Genomic DNA, 16830 nt, shown 5'->3' on the forward strand with positions numbered 1-16830 from the left:
AATTCTACTGTGTATTTCTACGTCTAGCCATCCAACCTGGAAAGGGCCTAATCCCATGTAGATGTGGTGGAACCAATGGGTTTCTGCTGGCAGAGCATCGCCTGGTTGTACCAGCAAATAATTTATCTGCAATTGGGCCACCCGGCTCTACTGATGGCTGCCTTGCCCTATCTAGGGAGAGGCAACCATTACTGGTTCAACCTGCCTCGATCTACATGCAGGTCCAGGCTGAAACACAGTTAATGCCCCCTCACCCACAGGAAGAAAACTCCCTTCACATTAAGACTATTTGCATTTGCCTTTAAAAAAAACAACGTTTGTAAATCAGAATAAAAAATAAACGCTGCGCGGGCAAAAAACAGGTTCCCCACTTCACAAATGTTGCATGCTTCTCCCACATGGAGTTCTATGTTGTTTTACTGTTTTACGGTATCCTACCTGTACAACACCTATTAAACATTTCTAAGGGCCTGTTTGTCCTCGACAAAACTGTAAAATATATAAGTAAAAGTATCAGAGGGCAGTTGCTGTGAGAAGTTAAACATTTTTGAATTACACTTCTATTACATTTGTAACAAGCCGGATTACAGACATTTAAAGTAGATCTGGTACAATATCTGAAATAGTAACATTAACACGTGCAAGTAGAAAACTCATTAAAACATTGCTACATGTCAGAAGAGAGTAATAGAGATAAAAGCAACATAGCTAACAACATTAACCACACTGAGGGACGAGGAAGGATAAAGGAGGTGGGGGAACACAAAGGGACCTGCAATCTTTTAGTAATCAGGAATGCTAAAACTAAATTCACATCACCTGTAAGCTCCATTCAGTAGATATCCAGAAAGGGAGAGTAGCCACAAACCAGTGAGATTTAGAATTGTCATAATTGCCCTTTTATATTAGAAATAGTGGTTCTGTGATCCATGTTTCTTTCAAAGACATGATGACTATCTTTTAAGAATCTGGTTATTCACTGACCTGGTACATTTATGAAAACTGAATTCCTTCAGATATTAATCAATCAATCAGTATTTGTGGAGCACTACTTATCCCCTGTGATGGTATCCAGGAGCTGTGCTGTGGAGTCAGTTGAAGAGCCAAGCCTTGAGTCTTTTCCTGAAGTGGGTCAGTGAGGGTGCGGTGCGGAGCTGGAGAGGGAGAGGGAGGGTGCTCCAGTACTTGGTAGCAAGGAGGGAGAACGAGAGTCCTCTGGTGCCACTGTGGTGGTTGCGGTCTACCTGTGCGGGGGCGAGGTAAGCGGAGCAGAGATTCTTGGAGTGGCATGTAGAAATTGAAGCAGTGCTTCAGGTGGGCGGTTCTTTGGTTGTGGAGGGCTTTCTAGACATGGGCCAGGAGCTTGAATTGGCATCTTTTCTGGATGGGGAGCCAGTGGAGGTCTCTCAGATGCTGGGTGATGTGTATCCTATTTGGCAGGTTGAGGATCAGTCTGGCTGCTGTATTCTGGATTGTCTGGAGTCTCCTGATGATTTTGGTGGTGGTGCCAGTGTCACCGTTTTCCCGGTGCTTATGGGAGCCATATGAAGACTTTGCGGGGCATGCAGAAGGTGTTGAAGCAGGATGTGGAGACAGCGTTGACTTGGCATTTAATAGAGAGATAGCTGTCCAGGAAGATGCCAACATTGCTGGCGTGGTGCTTCAGAGAGCCGGTGGGTCCAAGTTCCGATAGCTACCAGGAGTCGTTCCAGAGGGAGGAGTCTCTGCCGAAGATTACTACTTCAGTTTGTCATGTTGAGTTTCAGGCAGTTATTCATCCATGCTGAAACGTTCTTCATACCATTGTGGATATTGGTCTTCATTCTGGTGGGGTCCACTGAGAGCGAGAAGATGAGCAATGTGTCATCGGCATAGGAGACATTGTTGATGTCATGGGATCTGACTGTGTCTGCGAGTGAAGTAATGTAGATGTTGAAGAGGATTGGACTGAGTGTTGATCCTTGAGGGATGCCGCAGATTGTGTTCTTAGGTTGAGAGATGAAGAGGGGAGGTAAATTCTCTGGGTGCACCCCAGGAGGAAGGAAGCCATCCACTTGAGTGTGTGGTTTATGATTCTAGTCTGGTGTAGTCCCTCGATGAGTGTGTGATGAGAGACGGTGTCAGGCTGAGTATGATTAGGTTGGCTGATTCACCTCTATCGAGTAGGGTGTGGATGTTGCCTGTTGTGGTGTTCAGGTCTGTTTCAGTGCTGTGATTAGCCCTGATTGGGAAGGGTCCAGCAGGTTGTTTTTCTCCAGGTGTTCTGTGAGTTGGAGGTCGATGGCCTTCTTCAGGACCTTGGTGGGAAACGGGAGCAGTGAGATGGGGCGATAGTTCTGGAGGTCGCTGGGTCTGCAGAGGGTTTCTTAAAGAGCGGTCTGACCTCTGCGTGCCTCCAGGCATCGGGAAAGGAAGCTGTGGTGATGGAGCTGTTGAAGATGTGGGTGAGCTGGTGGCTAATCTCGTCCCTTCTGAGGTTAAAAGTCAGTGGGCGCATGGGTCGGTGGGTGCTTCTGAGTGGATGAGTTCATTAGAGTGTTTGTGTTCAGAGTGCTGAGTTGTTCTCATGTGGTGAGCGGGTGGTCAGTGGCGGTGGTTGATGGGATGTTGAGTGGGTCGGTATGTTGGGGATCGAAGTTCCTGTAGGTGGTTGCTATCTTGTTGTGTAAGAGTTCCACAAGGGCATTGCAGAGTTCTTCTGAGGAAGAGATAAAGGTTTTGGTGGCTGACAGACAGATGAAATCTTTGACAGTGGAGAAGAGTTCCTAGTTTTTGTTGATGCTGGTCTCAATCCAGTGTGTCAGGGCCTCCTTTTTTTTGGCTTTGAGCTGGCCTTTGGTAATTGTTGAGGGCTGACTTGAAGGTGGCTTAGTCCATATTGTTTCTGCTAGTTCGCCACTTTCTTTCCAGTTGTTTGCACCTGTGTTTTGCCGTTCTGAATTACAACTTGCATGTTTGGTGGACCTGTGCATTCTGGCTGAACTGATGGGAGCAACTTGGTCGGCGGCGTTGGTGAGCCAGGTGTTGAAGTTCTGTACTGCCTGATTCAGGTCTGTGGTGAGGGTGGGCTGGGTAACGCTGAGGGCATTAGTTCATTGGTGCTGGGTGACCTTGGTCCATATGCAGGAAGGGTTGCTGTCATGGTTGGGGGTGGTGCGGCAAGGACTGGCGATGGTGAAGTGTACGATAGAGTGGTCCGACCATGTGAGTTCAGTTGTGTGTCTGTACCTGATTCTGTTGCTGGATGTGAATATGGGGTCCAAACTGTGGCCTGCCGTGTGGAGTCTATAACCAGCTGCTTGGGCTGATGTTATCCAGCCATTGCAACTCGTCAGTGGAGTTGTTGTTGGTACCATATTAATGCAGTCATTTAAATCCCGGCAGGTGGCCCGCCAGGTTAGTGGTGGCTGTTGCCTTTGTTGCCCTAGTGAAGGATGGCCCACTACATGTGAAGATCCCTGCCAGGCAGGGCTCTCTGAACCTCCAGAGGAGCTTCCAGTGTGGGGGCTTCACTGTAGTTACTGAATTGTGCCTTTGGTTCAGAGATTCATGCCAGGGGTGTCAGCTGAGGCTCTAATGGTGTAAGCCTGCTTCCCTAAGCTTTACCTAGAGTAGGGGAATGGCAAGTTATTCTTTTGGTGACTTACAACGTAAAGTTGCAAAGGCATATAAGTATTTTAGTGTCCAGAATTAGAGTGATTCTCAATTGCACCTTTTTAGCCAAAAGTTGAAATATTTCTACAACTACAAGCAATGAACAAGAAATCCTTTGGTTTTTGTAGATTTTCAACACATCCTGGCACTAACTCGACCCACCCAGGTTTCGTTGCTGCACAATACCTACTGAAAGCAAAAAGACAGTCATTTGTTTGACTTCGGCAGCAATTCATTTACTTTTAACATTACTTTTACATAGACAATAAAGAATTATCAAAGTTCGTTTTTACATGAAATACTCAAGAATATACATTGTTACATAATGATGATAGGATTGAGAAAGGTAATGAGCAAATAGATGGACAATCACTGTAGATAAGATAGCACATGGAGAAGCAAGGCGGAAAAAATATGAACTGCCTCTTGACAAATAAAATTATCAGTACTCGCCTATAACATATTTCCCAAGGAAGGAGGGAGCTCAGCACAAACCCCAACGGGGTGCCAGAGCACTGTACATTGAATAATGAGAGAAAAACGCCAGTCATATATTGGAACGTGTCTGCATTGAGTCACAAATGTCATGTAGTTTAAATAAGGTTGATATGTGCACAAAATGCAAGGGCAGAGAAGTTGCCAATGTCTTACATTTTTGCAGTAAACATGCCATGAGCTAACGTCAACAGACACATTCAGTTTGTACGACCAATTCTTTGAAAGGTAAGTAGATGATTCTGAGACATTGAAAACTGTTTCAACTTTCCTTACGCTAAATGACCCGGATTCAAAGGGAACCTCGTCTGGCTGTTTTCGGCTGGACTGTTCCTTTTGGAGCAGAACGGAGGCTGATTTGCTTTTGGCGGGTTCCTGTCTGCAGTGGCATGGGGGGCAAAAAAGGATGGACTTGAATTAGCCACCTAGTAATTACCAGAGGCTGAGATTAAATTAAACATTGAACCCATCACTTTATTTTCCTTAAGATGTCACCTCAGAGCAAGGCTCTAATAATGATTCCAATACTCATACAAAAGAAGCCTCTGCTTCTCTTATAGGTCTGGAGAATAGAGATTGTGTTTTTGACGTGAGTTGCAGTTCATTTTTTTCGGTCTATTAGTGCCGTTGGAGGCTCATTCACCATCTATGATCTGAAATACACCTTTTCCTCCACCAAACCAGTGGGAGCTAGAGCACTGTGCTTTTTGACAACAGGAAGCAATCAAAGCGAGGAATAGTAGTTTGTTGCTACTTTTCCTGGTAGAAATTTGAAGGAAATGTTGGCAGATTGTTTTTCTCTGCTTCTTTCTTGAGCCTTAACCTAGTTTGGAAATTTGCTGCCATGAGCTCTTTTCTAAACAAAAACATGCTTTGCAAAGCTTTCTATATTTAATTAATTTACTACTCCAAGGAGGAGATTTACAAACATTATGTGAAGCTAACCAGCACAAAATGTTTTTCCTAATTTACTTTCCCGTATAAAACTTGTTTTGCGCTGGAAAGTACAGTAAAAGTAACACAAAGGAGCGTGAAGCACTGCTTTGTGTTACTTCACTCTAAGGGGGCGTTGCATGGGCATTCCCATGCAACCACCCTTGCTAATTGAAACAAAACCCTATCTACAAACAATAGTAGACAGGGTTTTGGGCCAAACATTAACGCCTTCTAAAAGTAGGCGTTAAGAGGAGAAATGTTTTAATTTCTCCTTTCTTTTCCCACTTTGCATGTGTGCTACACCTTGCAGCACACATATGTTGAAGCAGATATGCTAATTAAGAAAATTATTACTAATGTGAAAATGCATAGAGAAATTAATTGTAGAAAATAATGTGCGCACTTGAAAATGTGCCCTCGGGGAGTGATCACCATATGTACTAAAGTGACTAAAATATGCAAAATAATGAAAAAATATGAGAAAAATTTGGTAATATATCATAATGAAATGTATAACCTTTCTTTTGTATTATTAAGTTAGCTGAACCAGGTGCCTAGTTTCACTGGGCGTTGCCCGCTCTGATCATGGAGAATTTGAACGCCTTGCAAAGGACTGGTAACCGGGGCCAGAGACCTTGAACCGCTCAGAGTTCAAGTTGCTTAGCTAGACATTCTGGAATGTACCAACAGACAGGAGATGATGAAGACAATTTGATACAATTATGTGTAGTGCAGGCTAAATGTACTTTCCCAGGACTTGAACAATAGAGACACTGACTGGAGAGCCGTATGCAACAATTTTGATACCTGAAGAGCCGGATGATGTCCTCCTCGCAAGAAGAACCAATCAGCTTTCTGTGAATTGAAGTATACACAAATTAAAAGATTTGGTAAATAAAAACTATAGGTTAGAGTCATATCTGCCGACCGAATGACCAATTAGCAATTAGTGGGATGGACTGGAAGACCCTAATAAAAGTCATGACGAGGGGCTAAGACTTCAGAATTTAGGTGAATCTGGGGAGAGATTGATGACGTCAGGAGATGCTGTCCGAGGTGCTGATATTGGGCTCATACTCTGTGAGCCTGATCTGTAGCTGGCTATTTGATGACCTGAAGACGAAGACTGACTTGTTGTTGATCCATCCTGGATAGGTAGCTATGAAAATGTGACTGACGATTTTGTGCCTTTTCTTCTAAGTACCAACTGCGTTGTTATAGAGATTCACACTTAGGTAGATCTTTCCAAATTAATGTTTTCTCTAAATTGTTTTTGCATGAAGACCCACATGCTAATGCTAAGCTTGGTTAGGTAGGATGTTAGGGATGACGTTGACGGTGACAAATGACTGACAAACCTAATTGCTGAATTACATTATTAATGCTGATATTCATTGCTTATGGTGTTGCTCTACTGCATATGTTTTCTTTAAGAGATAATGTCTTTTAACTGATGAATTAATAAAGAGTTGATTTGAATAAAGTTTGAACTAACAGATGACTTAGAATGTTAAGCAATAGGGAATAAAACCTGTTAACTCTTTTTCCTGAGTAATGGTTATTTCTGATTAGTATGATTTATATTGTGGTTTCCTAAGGTGTTTATCTGGATTATTGATGTTAGTTATTGATTCAATGGTCACTGCATGACTAGGATACGCCATGGGATTCAAAAGGTTCATCGACCTATACGCGTCCCCATGTAAGTTTACTTACTAAGGACCACAGGCGCGCTAGCACATACAATGTAAGGAATGTTTTAAAGTGTGTCTAAGCATAGTATTTTGTCCACTCTCACCATCTACTATACATCACAGCAGGAGCAAGAGTGGATGTCATTTCAGTTGTAGTGCTAGATGTAAAAAAGCAGGAACTATAGAGTTTCTTTGATACTAATTATTTGAAAAAATGCTTGGTGGTAGTATTTTAATAAAACGTAACTTAGATAAATTAAAGAGCGACAATGTGAACATGGGCAGGGCAAGCAAACAATGGTACCAGCATGCAGAGAGAAAACTCCCTACAGTTCAGGGACATTGTTATTTTGCTCGTCAGAAACAAACCTATTCTACAAACTTAAAGTTACTCCATTAGCCTCTGATGGGCATCTCTTTTCCACATTCTGGCAGGGAGGAATTAAAATTGAGTGAGGGCTGTTTGGTAAAAATAAGGTGAATGTTTACCTAAACTTGTGGATTTCATGTGTTTTACGTTTGTGCATTATAGCAAATATTACACATATTTCAACCTTAACTCTCATTTAACGGGTTTTTTCTTCAGTGAATGTCCTTGTCTTTGGATGTTCAGCTACCCTAATGTTAAACACGATCCTCATTTACAATAGACCCTATTTGGTGTTGCATACTGGGTGCTGGGCAATTGTGAATTGACCTCTGTAACTGTTAATTGTTTGAGGGTGAAGAATACCTTGATTCGGTGGTGCCTGAGGGCCATAAAATTTGTCTACATTCTGCGAAGGCTGGGGGCCTTACTGGCCCTTCCATGTTGCCTAAGAAGAGTGTGTCTTTTTCTTTGTCCCCTGCCTTGTCCACAGTTGGCGGGCAGGTATTGAATGCCTTTTCCATCCACCTTGCCCAGGTCTGGGAGAGAATTTAGCATCCATTACCTTCACCTGGCACAAGGGCAGGAGAGGTCTTTGTGTAACCACCTGCCTTGTCAAAAGGTGGAGGGCATATGTTTCCAGCTCCACCTTGCCTAAGTCTTGCATTGGATTTGTTGTCACTGGCACCCACCTTGGTTAAGTATGTATGGGTGTTTTTAAGCTTCCTCAGCCGTGCCTTCCCCTACGACAGACGGTGGTGGAAGGGTCGATTTTCTGCGTGTTTCTTTTTTTGTTCATATACCTTACAAGAGAATCATTGTCAGAAGGCCATTTTCAACACAAATTCAATTTTGTTTTGAAAACTGTATAACTAAATTGCAATTTCTTTATAGATCTTCTTCATGACTCCCATTCCATGCCACATACTAGCCTATCCCCAGAATGGGGAGTAGATTTTTAGGCTGCTCTGCTTTTCAAAGGGGTAGGATGATTGTGAATCCCCAGAGGCCACCCCATTAGCCTTGGGTCAAGGACTTTTTATGTTTCTTGATGTTCAGGAAAACCTGTAGAAATACAAAAATATAATTAAGGGTTGGTAGTTTTCTTGTAGCCCCCATCATTACCCAGAGGGTGAGAGTGGGAGTATTTGGGGTACCAAGGACTGGACTATTGTGTGTCACCTCTATCTTGTCCAAAGTTAGGTAGAAATTAATTGCCTTTATACCCCTGCTGTGATCAAAAGCAAGAGTGCTGATTTGTGTCTTACCTCTTCCATGCCCCAGAGAAGTGTAGTCTCTGTAATCTCATGTGGCATTTTGAAGGTGGAGGTATATTTAAAATAACCTCAGCCTCGCCAAATGCCAGATGGTTTTCCTTGGCCCCTGTCTTGCCCATTGTCAAGGGGGAAAGGTACGTTCAACCTCCATATCCAAAGGTGAGGAGGTTGTTTAAACCCCTCGCCATGCTTGAGGTTGTGGGGGAACTTGAAGTATTTGCAGCGAAGCTACCCACTGCTATTAGAATGACAAAGTTATGTCCAATGTGCAGAATGACATTGGTCATCAGTATTGGGTCCTTCAGTAATCTCAGGCATTAATGGCTCAGTGTAATGAATGGCTCAACATAAACAATAGTTCAGGATTTTCAGTGGCTCTCTAATATCACCAATTACTCAAAATCACTAGTGTCTCAATATCATCACTGACTCAATATTATTGGTGGCCCATTATAGCCAGTGCCTCAATATTATCACCAGCTGACTGTACAGACACTCTGCATTATCTTTGACTCACTATAAAATTGACTGAGCAGTGGCCGGTAGTAAAAGTGACCCAGTATTATCTAAATTGAGGAATTCTTGGAAGATGATAGATGAGTGCTTTATATGACATTTTAGAAAATAAACCAATTTTCAATAACTCACAATTAATCATGTCTCACTATAACCAGAAAATCAGTATAATTAGTAACTTTGCATGATCAGGGTTCTGATCATTAATTGCACAGTATTGTACTGTCAATAGGGAAGGCAGTAGAAAATTCTGCAGCAATACTATAGGGTGGGGGGCTCATATAAGCTGCTTTGGAAGTGTGCAACATGCACTTGAAAAGGCAGAATTGATGGAGATGGGGCTCAAGGTCTGAAACTCTGGATGACATGCCAATTTACAAAAGGACTCCGGATAGAGGTGCAGCTGAAAACTATTATCTTATTGTACACCCAGCAAAGATACTAGGCTGAGTTACCAATAATGCATGTTTTGTATTGTATTGTAATTGTATTTATATGGCACTTACTACCCCTGACGAGGCACTGAATACATTTTTGGCGAGTAGCATGCTACTCAGGAACCCAAAAGGTTTAGTAGTGGATTAGTATAGGGAAATATGAGTACAGTATTAGTATACGGAGGTATGAATTAATTTGAGTGGAGGACATGCAAGTCTATTAATTGGATTGGATAGAATAATGAAGGGATAGAGGAGGAAAGAATCCAGAAGTGTTAATTGGGAGATCATAGTAGTAAGATGAGGTTTGGGATTAGTAAATGAGACCTGGAGGAGGGAAGAGTCTGTAGAAAGGGATTAGAGAGATTATAGTAGTAAAATGGGGTTTGGGGTGAGTGAAAGGAGAGATAACTGAGGGAGAATTTAGTAGAATTGTTTGGGAGTTCATAGTAATAAACTGAGTTTTGGGGTGAGCCAGGAGGAGTAGAAGAGGGAAGAGACTAGGAAGGGTTATTTTGGAGATCATAGTAGTAGAATGGGTTTGGGATAAGTCAGAGAGTGGAGATAGAGGATAAATTGATAGAGGTATACGGTGATGGTGAGACAGAGTAAAGTTTTTCAGACAGATTTCTTACCTCTTGTACAGTAGGACTAAAGTAATAAATATATAGATACATGATTACATGGTAAGGGAATATATGTGTAAGGAATACAATATATTGAGATTTAAGTTGTATCAAACAAACATTGACTTTCAAAACTTGCAGTATTTGAAGTTAATTTATTTTTTAACTCATATCATTATTTTATGTTTCCTCAATATTTCAATAGTGAAATGCTTGTAACTAAATAGTTAGGATAATATTTATCTATTGTGATAGATAGAATAAAAACAGTCTCATAAACATCTAATCAAACAACTTATATAGAAACTATGCCATGACCTATGAACATGTTAAGCGTAGAATAATACACACATATATATACATACATACACATATACATATTATATATATATATTCATACACACACATACACATACACACATATATGCATTTGACCATGGGTAGAATATACATTTGTTTATAAAAAGGCCTAAAGAGTATGTATATATTTTAAGATAAAATAGTTATTATACTTATTTGTAGAAAGAAATATATATATATATATATATATATATATATATATATATATATATATATATACATATAATCAAACTATAAATGTTTATATACACAGGGGTATGTAGTCCATTGCTGTTTCAGTATGGTGGTTATGTAGGAAAGAGTCAAGACTTGAGTAGTCTTCTAAAGATAAGATAGTTGTCCATGGATCTTATATTTGGGGATAATGAATTCCATAGTTTGGCCGCTTGAACAGAGAAAAATGTACCGCCTATTGTCTTTTTCTTGTATGGTGGCGTTTTCAAGCAGGGTGCCAATCTTCAGTGGAGGTTTCTTTGTTGAATGTATTTGGTAATTTTATTCCTGATGAAAAGAGGTTCTGTTCCATGTATTGCTTTTTGGGTGATACAAAGCAGCTTGAAGGTGGATCTTCTGGCTACCTGTAACCAATGTAGGGCCCTCAAGGCAGGGGAGATGTAACCTTGCAGCTTTACATGTAGGAGTAGTCTGGCAACCGAGTTCTAAATGCGGTGTAGTTTCTTCATAGCAGATGTAGATGATCCATGGGACAGGCCATTGGTGTAATCCAGTTTAGATAGTACAAGAGAGAGAGTAGCCTGCACCTAGTGTGGAAATCTGAGGTAGGGGAAGATGTGTTGCAGAGTTTTTATGGTGATGAAGCTTGAGCTTGCTAATTTGTCCACTTGAGCATTCATTGCTAACTTGGAGTCCATGGTAATTCCAAGGTTTCTATCTTCCTTAGATACTTTAGGAGGTGGTCCCAGATCTTCATGCCAGGCCCAGAGTAGGTCATACTTTTTTCAATCACCACATATGAGTATTTCTGTTTTGGAAGCATTCAGTTTCGATTAGCTCCATGTCATCCACTGATCAACAGCTCTGAGGCAACTGAAGATTTATGAGTTTCCAATGTCTTTGGGGCATTCCAGTTTCTAAGGAGTATTTCTGTGTCATCTGCATAGTTGTAGCATGTGAGTTGAAATTCATTGATCATTGCCAGTAATGACATCATGTAGATATTGAAAAGCATGGGTGACATCATTGAGCCTTGAGGGACCCCTGGTTTGTGAAATAGGGTTTGGACGAGAAAGGGGAAGTATGGATGACATTTGTTCTGTTTTGAAGAGAGCATGTGATCCAGTTGAGAGCAGTCCCCTCTATGCTGGCTTCGTAGAGTCTTTGTATTAGGGTGTTATGGTCAACTGTGTCAAAGGCAGCTGAGAGGTCCAGGAGAAGTAGTGCAGCAACTCCTTTGCAGTCTTTTGTGTTTTTAAGATCATCCCAGATAAGCAGATTCAGTGCCTCTTCTTAGACAGAATCTAGTTCGGTAGTCTGAAAGTGTGGAGTTATCTTCAGTGATCTGTGACTTCTGGGCGAAAGCTGCTCTTTCTATTAATTTGTCCAGGAATGGCATATTTATACTAGGTCTTTAGTTGTCGGAGGTCATGGGGGTCCAGGTTTGTTTTCTTTAATAATGGGTGTATGTATGCCTTTTTAAGGTCTTCAGGAAGGATTCCTGGGGTTAAAGTAATATTGATGACTCTTCATGCTGGTTTGACAGCAGAGGTAGATAAAAGAATGTTCTTGAAGATGTGTGGTCGACAAGGGTCAGAAGGGCAGCCGGAAGGTCTGCTTGCTTTGACCAGATCCATAAATTCACTTTGTGATATATGTTTGAAGGAATGCAGAAGCTGGGTTGGCTTACTCTTGGAGAGAGATTTTTGGAAATGAGTTGGTGCTGGTGGTTTTCCTTTGTCTTAAAGAGGAGTCCAAATGTGTCTGACGTGGTTTTGTAATTATTTGTCAGCTTGTCTGTGAATTCTTGAGTAATTGGGATGAGTTCCTTCCATGCATTTAGGTTTTTGAAATTCGTTGAGACCTTTATAAAATTCTTTACTTGCAGATATAGCATTTTGAATTGAATGTTGTGGTCTATAATTAGCAGAAGCATAGTTTTAGTTGTGCACGAGATGCAAATTGTATTGGTAAGGATTTAGAGAGAGACTGGTTACTCTGGACATGTGCAAATAGTTTGGATGTGGAATCAGTAAGGGAGAGCTCTGAGTTGCTGGTTGTCCTGTGTATTGTCATCAGTGACCTGACATTATCAGTGATTCTGAATTGGCGCTCAGTATTATCAGCAACTTAGATTATGATTCACTTCTCCTATCAGGCTAGATTAGAGTGGTATCCAACCTTTTCTGTACTAAAAGCTCCTTATGTTCAATGAAAATCATCCAGAGCTATGAAAATTATTAGAATTTTAATACTGACCACATCAGACAAGTTAACATGTTTTTTTTACATTTTAAATATACACTTTTCAGTTTTTGTGGGCTGGACTGCACACCGGAGAAGTAGTTATGGGTAGCTTGAAAGCTACTAGTAGCTCACGAGGTACTCGTTGGAGACACCTGAACAAGGGCACTACCAGCCTCTCAAAAGAAAGCTAAATGACCAGACTAAATAACATATTGCTTCAAGGAAATACAAGCATTTTGTTTCAGAATTACCAGAACACAATGAACACTGAAAGTAGTAACTGTTCCGCTAAACTACAGAATGGAGGCAATTCTAGAACTCACTTTCATTTTGGTGGCTCTGTCTATGCGCGTGTTTGTGAAAAATATTTAATGACATCTTGATTTACAATAATATAGAAGGACATGGACTACGGCAGTAGAGGGTAAAGAAAGTTGAGAAGTTGCATTCTAATTGTGTAAAATTAGAAAAGGTTTGATTTTAGTAAGTAAACAAACAGTGGACAAATTGGAAAAGTGGGAGAGGATCAGAGAAGAGAGTAACAAAGCTCGATCTTTATGATTGATTTGAGCCTGGTGGGAGTTTACGTATCTGTGGTGAAATTACATTGTCCTTTCTTTATACTAGAGTAACTGAGTAACGTTGGATGAAAAGGATTAAGCAGTGCTTTTCTAAGCAACAATTATTGTGATTTAATCAATTTTGACACATTGTCCTGAGGATGGTCTCATGGACGTTTTGAGCCTGGGAGACCGAAACGTTGACCTTATGCTCTCTATGACGCAATTCATCGCATGAGCTGCTGGAGTCCATTAGGAGTGATTTTCAGATTGTTTGAAGGACTGCATAGAGGATTCAAACCTTTCGTGGTTGGAAAGTCAGGAAGGCTGGTGCTCTGCTTTTGTCCCTTGGATGTAAAGGGGCTGGGGACTCAAGAGGTCACCAGTGCATTTGTATACAAACACAAAAAATTATCTTTGTTGCTTTGCTATATTGATGAATATATTATTAGTGAATCTAGAAAAAAAATCTTAATTTTTCCCAAAACGAATTACATGCTGTTTGAAGATTTGTTCTTTTATAGACTTTGATTTATGGTTAATTACAACATTAATAGTATTTAACATTGCTGAAATATTTGAATGCAAATGATTCCTCCATGACCAGTGTGTGCTTTACAGTTTAGATTATCCAGTTCACTGGGGAATATTGGGTTACCCTGTTTATTTGTGAGCATATATAGAGACAGCGCTGCAGAAAGGTGGGAGAAACAGAATTTGTCATTGGAAGAGGAACAAGCATTGGCAAAGCCAATAGGTCTTGCCTATACAAGAGCTACTGGCGTTGGAAATGTGTGTTTGCCATGTTGTACACCAGTGTGCCTGCTGTCCAGCATGGCTAAAAGTTAATGGCCTGGAGAGTCAGAGTGGAGTGGTGAAGTAGAGTTTCTGAGAGTGGATTTGTTGGAGTGTAGTAGAGTGGAGTAGGGGGAGTAGAGTGTCGGAGAGTTGAGTACAGGGGAGTAGAGTTAAGAGGTTCAGTGGCATAGAGTGTCATAGAGTGGAGTGGGGTGCAACAGGGTGGAGTGGGTTGGAGTGGAATGACATAGTGGGGTGCATTGAACTGGACTTGAGTAGGGTGCATTGGATTTGGATAGAGTGGGGAGACATGAGTGGCGTGGGTTGAATTGGAATGGGGTGGACTGAAATGGGGTGAGGTGGATAGAACTGAGTTGGATTTGAGTGGGGTGGATTAGAATGGACTGGGGTGGGTGGTTTGGATTTCAGGTATAGGGCTGGGTTGGGATGTTTCGAATGGAGTGAGGTGCATTGGATCAGATTGGGGTGGCTTGGACTGGAGTGGGTTGGATTGGATTTGAGTGGGTTGAATTGGATTCACTGTATTGGAGTGGGTTGGATTGGATTCACTGAATTTGAGTGGGGTGGATTGGACTGGAGGGGGTGGATTGGACTGGAGCAGGGTGGATTGGATTCGAGTGGGGTGGATTGGATTTGACTGGATTGGATTGGAGTGGATTGGTGCAGGGTGCATTGGATTGGAGTGGGTGGATTGGATTGGAGTGGGGTGGGCTGGATGGATTGGGTGGGAGTGGGGTGGACTGGACTGCAGTGTATCGGATTGGGGTGGATCAGATTGGGGTGGGGTGGAGTGGCTTGGGATAGAGTGGGGTGGATTGGAATTGAGTGTGGTGGATTGGAGTGAGTGGAGTGGATTAGCGTGTGGTGGGGTGGAGGAGCAGGTGGATTGATTGGAATGGGGTGGGGTGGATTGAAATGGGTTGGGGTGGGTGGATTGGATTGGGATGTGGTGTGGTGAACTGCAGTAGGATGGATTGGATTGCAGTGTGGTGGGGTGAATTGGATTGGGGTCTGTTGGATTAGGGTGGATTGGATTTGGGTGGATGTGAGTGTATTGGATTGGGGTGGATTGCATTGAGGTGGGGTGGATTGGAGTGGGGTGGTGTGGGTGGATTGGAGTGGGGTTGACTGAACTGGGATGGGGTTTGGTGATTGGATGGGTGTGGGGTGGATTGGAGTGGGTGGATTGGTGTGTGGGTGGATTAGAGTGGCGTTGCTGGGTGGTTTGGATTGGAATGGAGTGTAGTGGACTGAACTGGGATATGGTGGATTGGACTGGGGTGGTGTAGGGTGAATAGGATAGGAGTGGAGTAGAATGGAGTGTAGTGGGGTGGATTGGATTGGGGTGGATTTGATTGGGGTTGATTGGATTGGGGTGGATCAGATGGGGTGGATCAAATTGGGGTGGGGAAGATTGGAGTGAGGTGGATTGGATTGAATGAGGTGGAATTGGTTTAGTGGGGTGAATTTGGGTGGGGTGAGGTGGATTGGAGTGAGTGTGGTGGATTGATTGAGTGTTGTGGTTTGGAGTGGTGGGGATTGGATAGGGTTGGGATGGAATGGGGTTCAGTGGACTGGATTAGGGTGGGGTGAGGTGGGGTGGATTGGAATGGGGTGGGGTTTATTGGAGTAGAGTGGATTGGACTAGAGGGGTGGATTGGTTTGGAGTGGGGTGGATTGGATTGGATTTGATTGGATTGTGTCGTATGGGATTGGATTGGAGTGGGGTAGATTGGATTATAGTGGGGTGGATTGGATTGGTGTGTGGTGGATTGAATTGGTGTGGGGTGGATTAATTGGAGAGAGTAATTGACTCGACTGAGTAGGGTAGAAGAAGGTAGTTTGGTGTGGGGTGGATTGGACTGGAGTATGGTGGATTAATGTGAACTGGGTTGGACTGATGGAGGGTGGATTAAAGTAGATTGTGTTTGAGTGGGATGAATTGGGGTGGTGTTGGTGGATTGAAGTGAGGTGGATTCAGTAGCAGTGGACTTAATTGGAGTGGGTGGATTGGTTGTATTGGATTGGAGTACGGTAGATTGCATTGGAATAGGGTGGGTTGCATTGAAGTGGGGTGGGTTGGATTGGAGTGAGTTAAATTGAAGTGGGGTAGATCGGAGTGGGGTGGGGTAGAATAGACTGTAGTGGATTGGGTGGGATGGATTGGATTGAGGTGAGGTGTATTGTGTTGGAGTGGGGTAGATTGGGCTGGGCTGGACTGAGGTGTATTGGATTGGATTTGATTGGTGTGGGGTGGGGTGACTGGATTGTAGTGGGGTGGATTGTGGTGGATTGGAATGGGGTCAATTGGGATGAGTGGGATGGATTAGATTGGAGTGGGGCAAATTGTTTTGGATTGGAGTAGTTTGTTTGGGAATATAGTGGGGCAGAGTGGAGTGGGGCAGGTTGGAGTGGACAGGTTGGAGCGGGCAGATTGTTTTGGATGTAAGTGTGGCAGATTGGAGTTGGGCAATTTGGAGTAGGAGGGATTGTTTTAGATTGGAGCTGGGCAAACTAGAGTGGGGCAGATGGTTTTTGGTTACAATGAGGTAGATTGGAGTGGGGCAGATTGTATTAGGGTGGATTGGAGTGGGGTTGGTTGGATCGGAGTGGGGTGTGTTAGGTTGGTGTGATGTGGATGTAATGGGAGAGGGGTTGGGTTGGATGG

This window comes from Pleurodeles waltl, chromosome 2_1 (assembly GCF_031143425.1).
Source record: "Pleurodeles waltl isolate 20211129_DDA chromosome 2_1, aPleWal1.hap1.20221129, whole genome shotgun sequence".
Lineage (NCBI taxonomy): Eukaryota > Metazoa > Chordata > Amphibia > Caudata > Salamandridae > Pleurodeles > Pleurodeles waltl.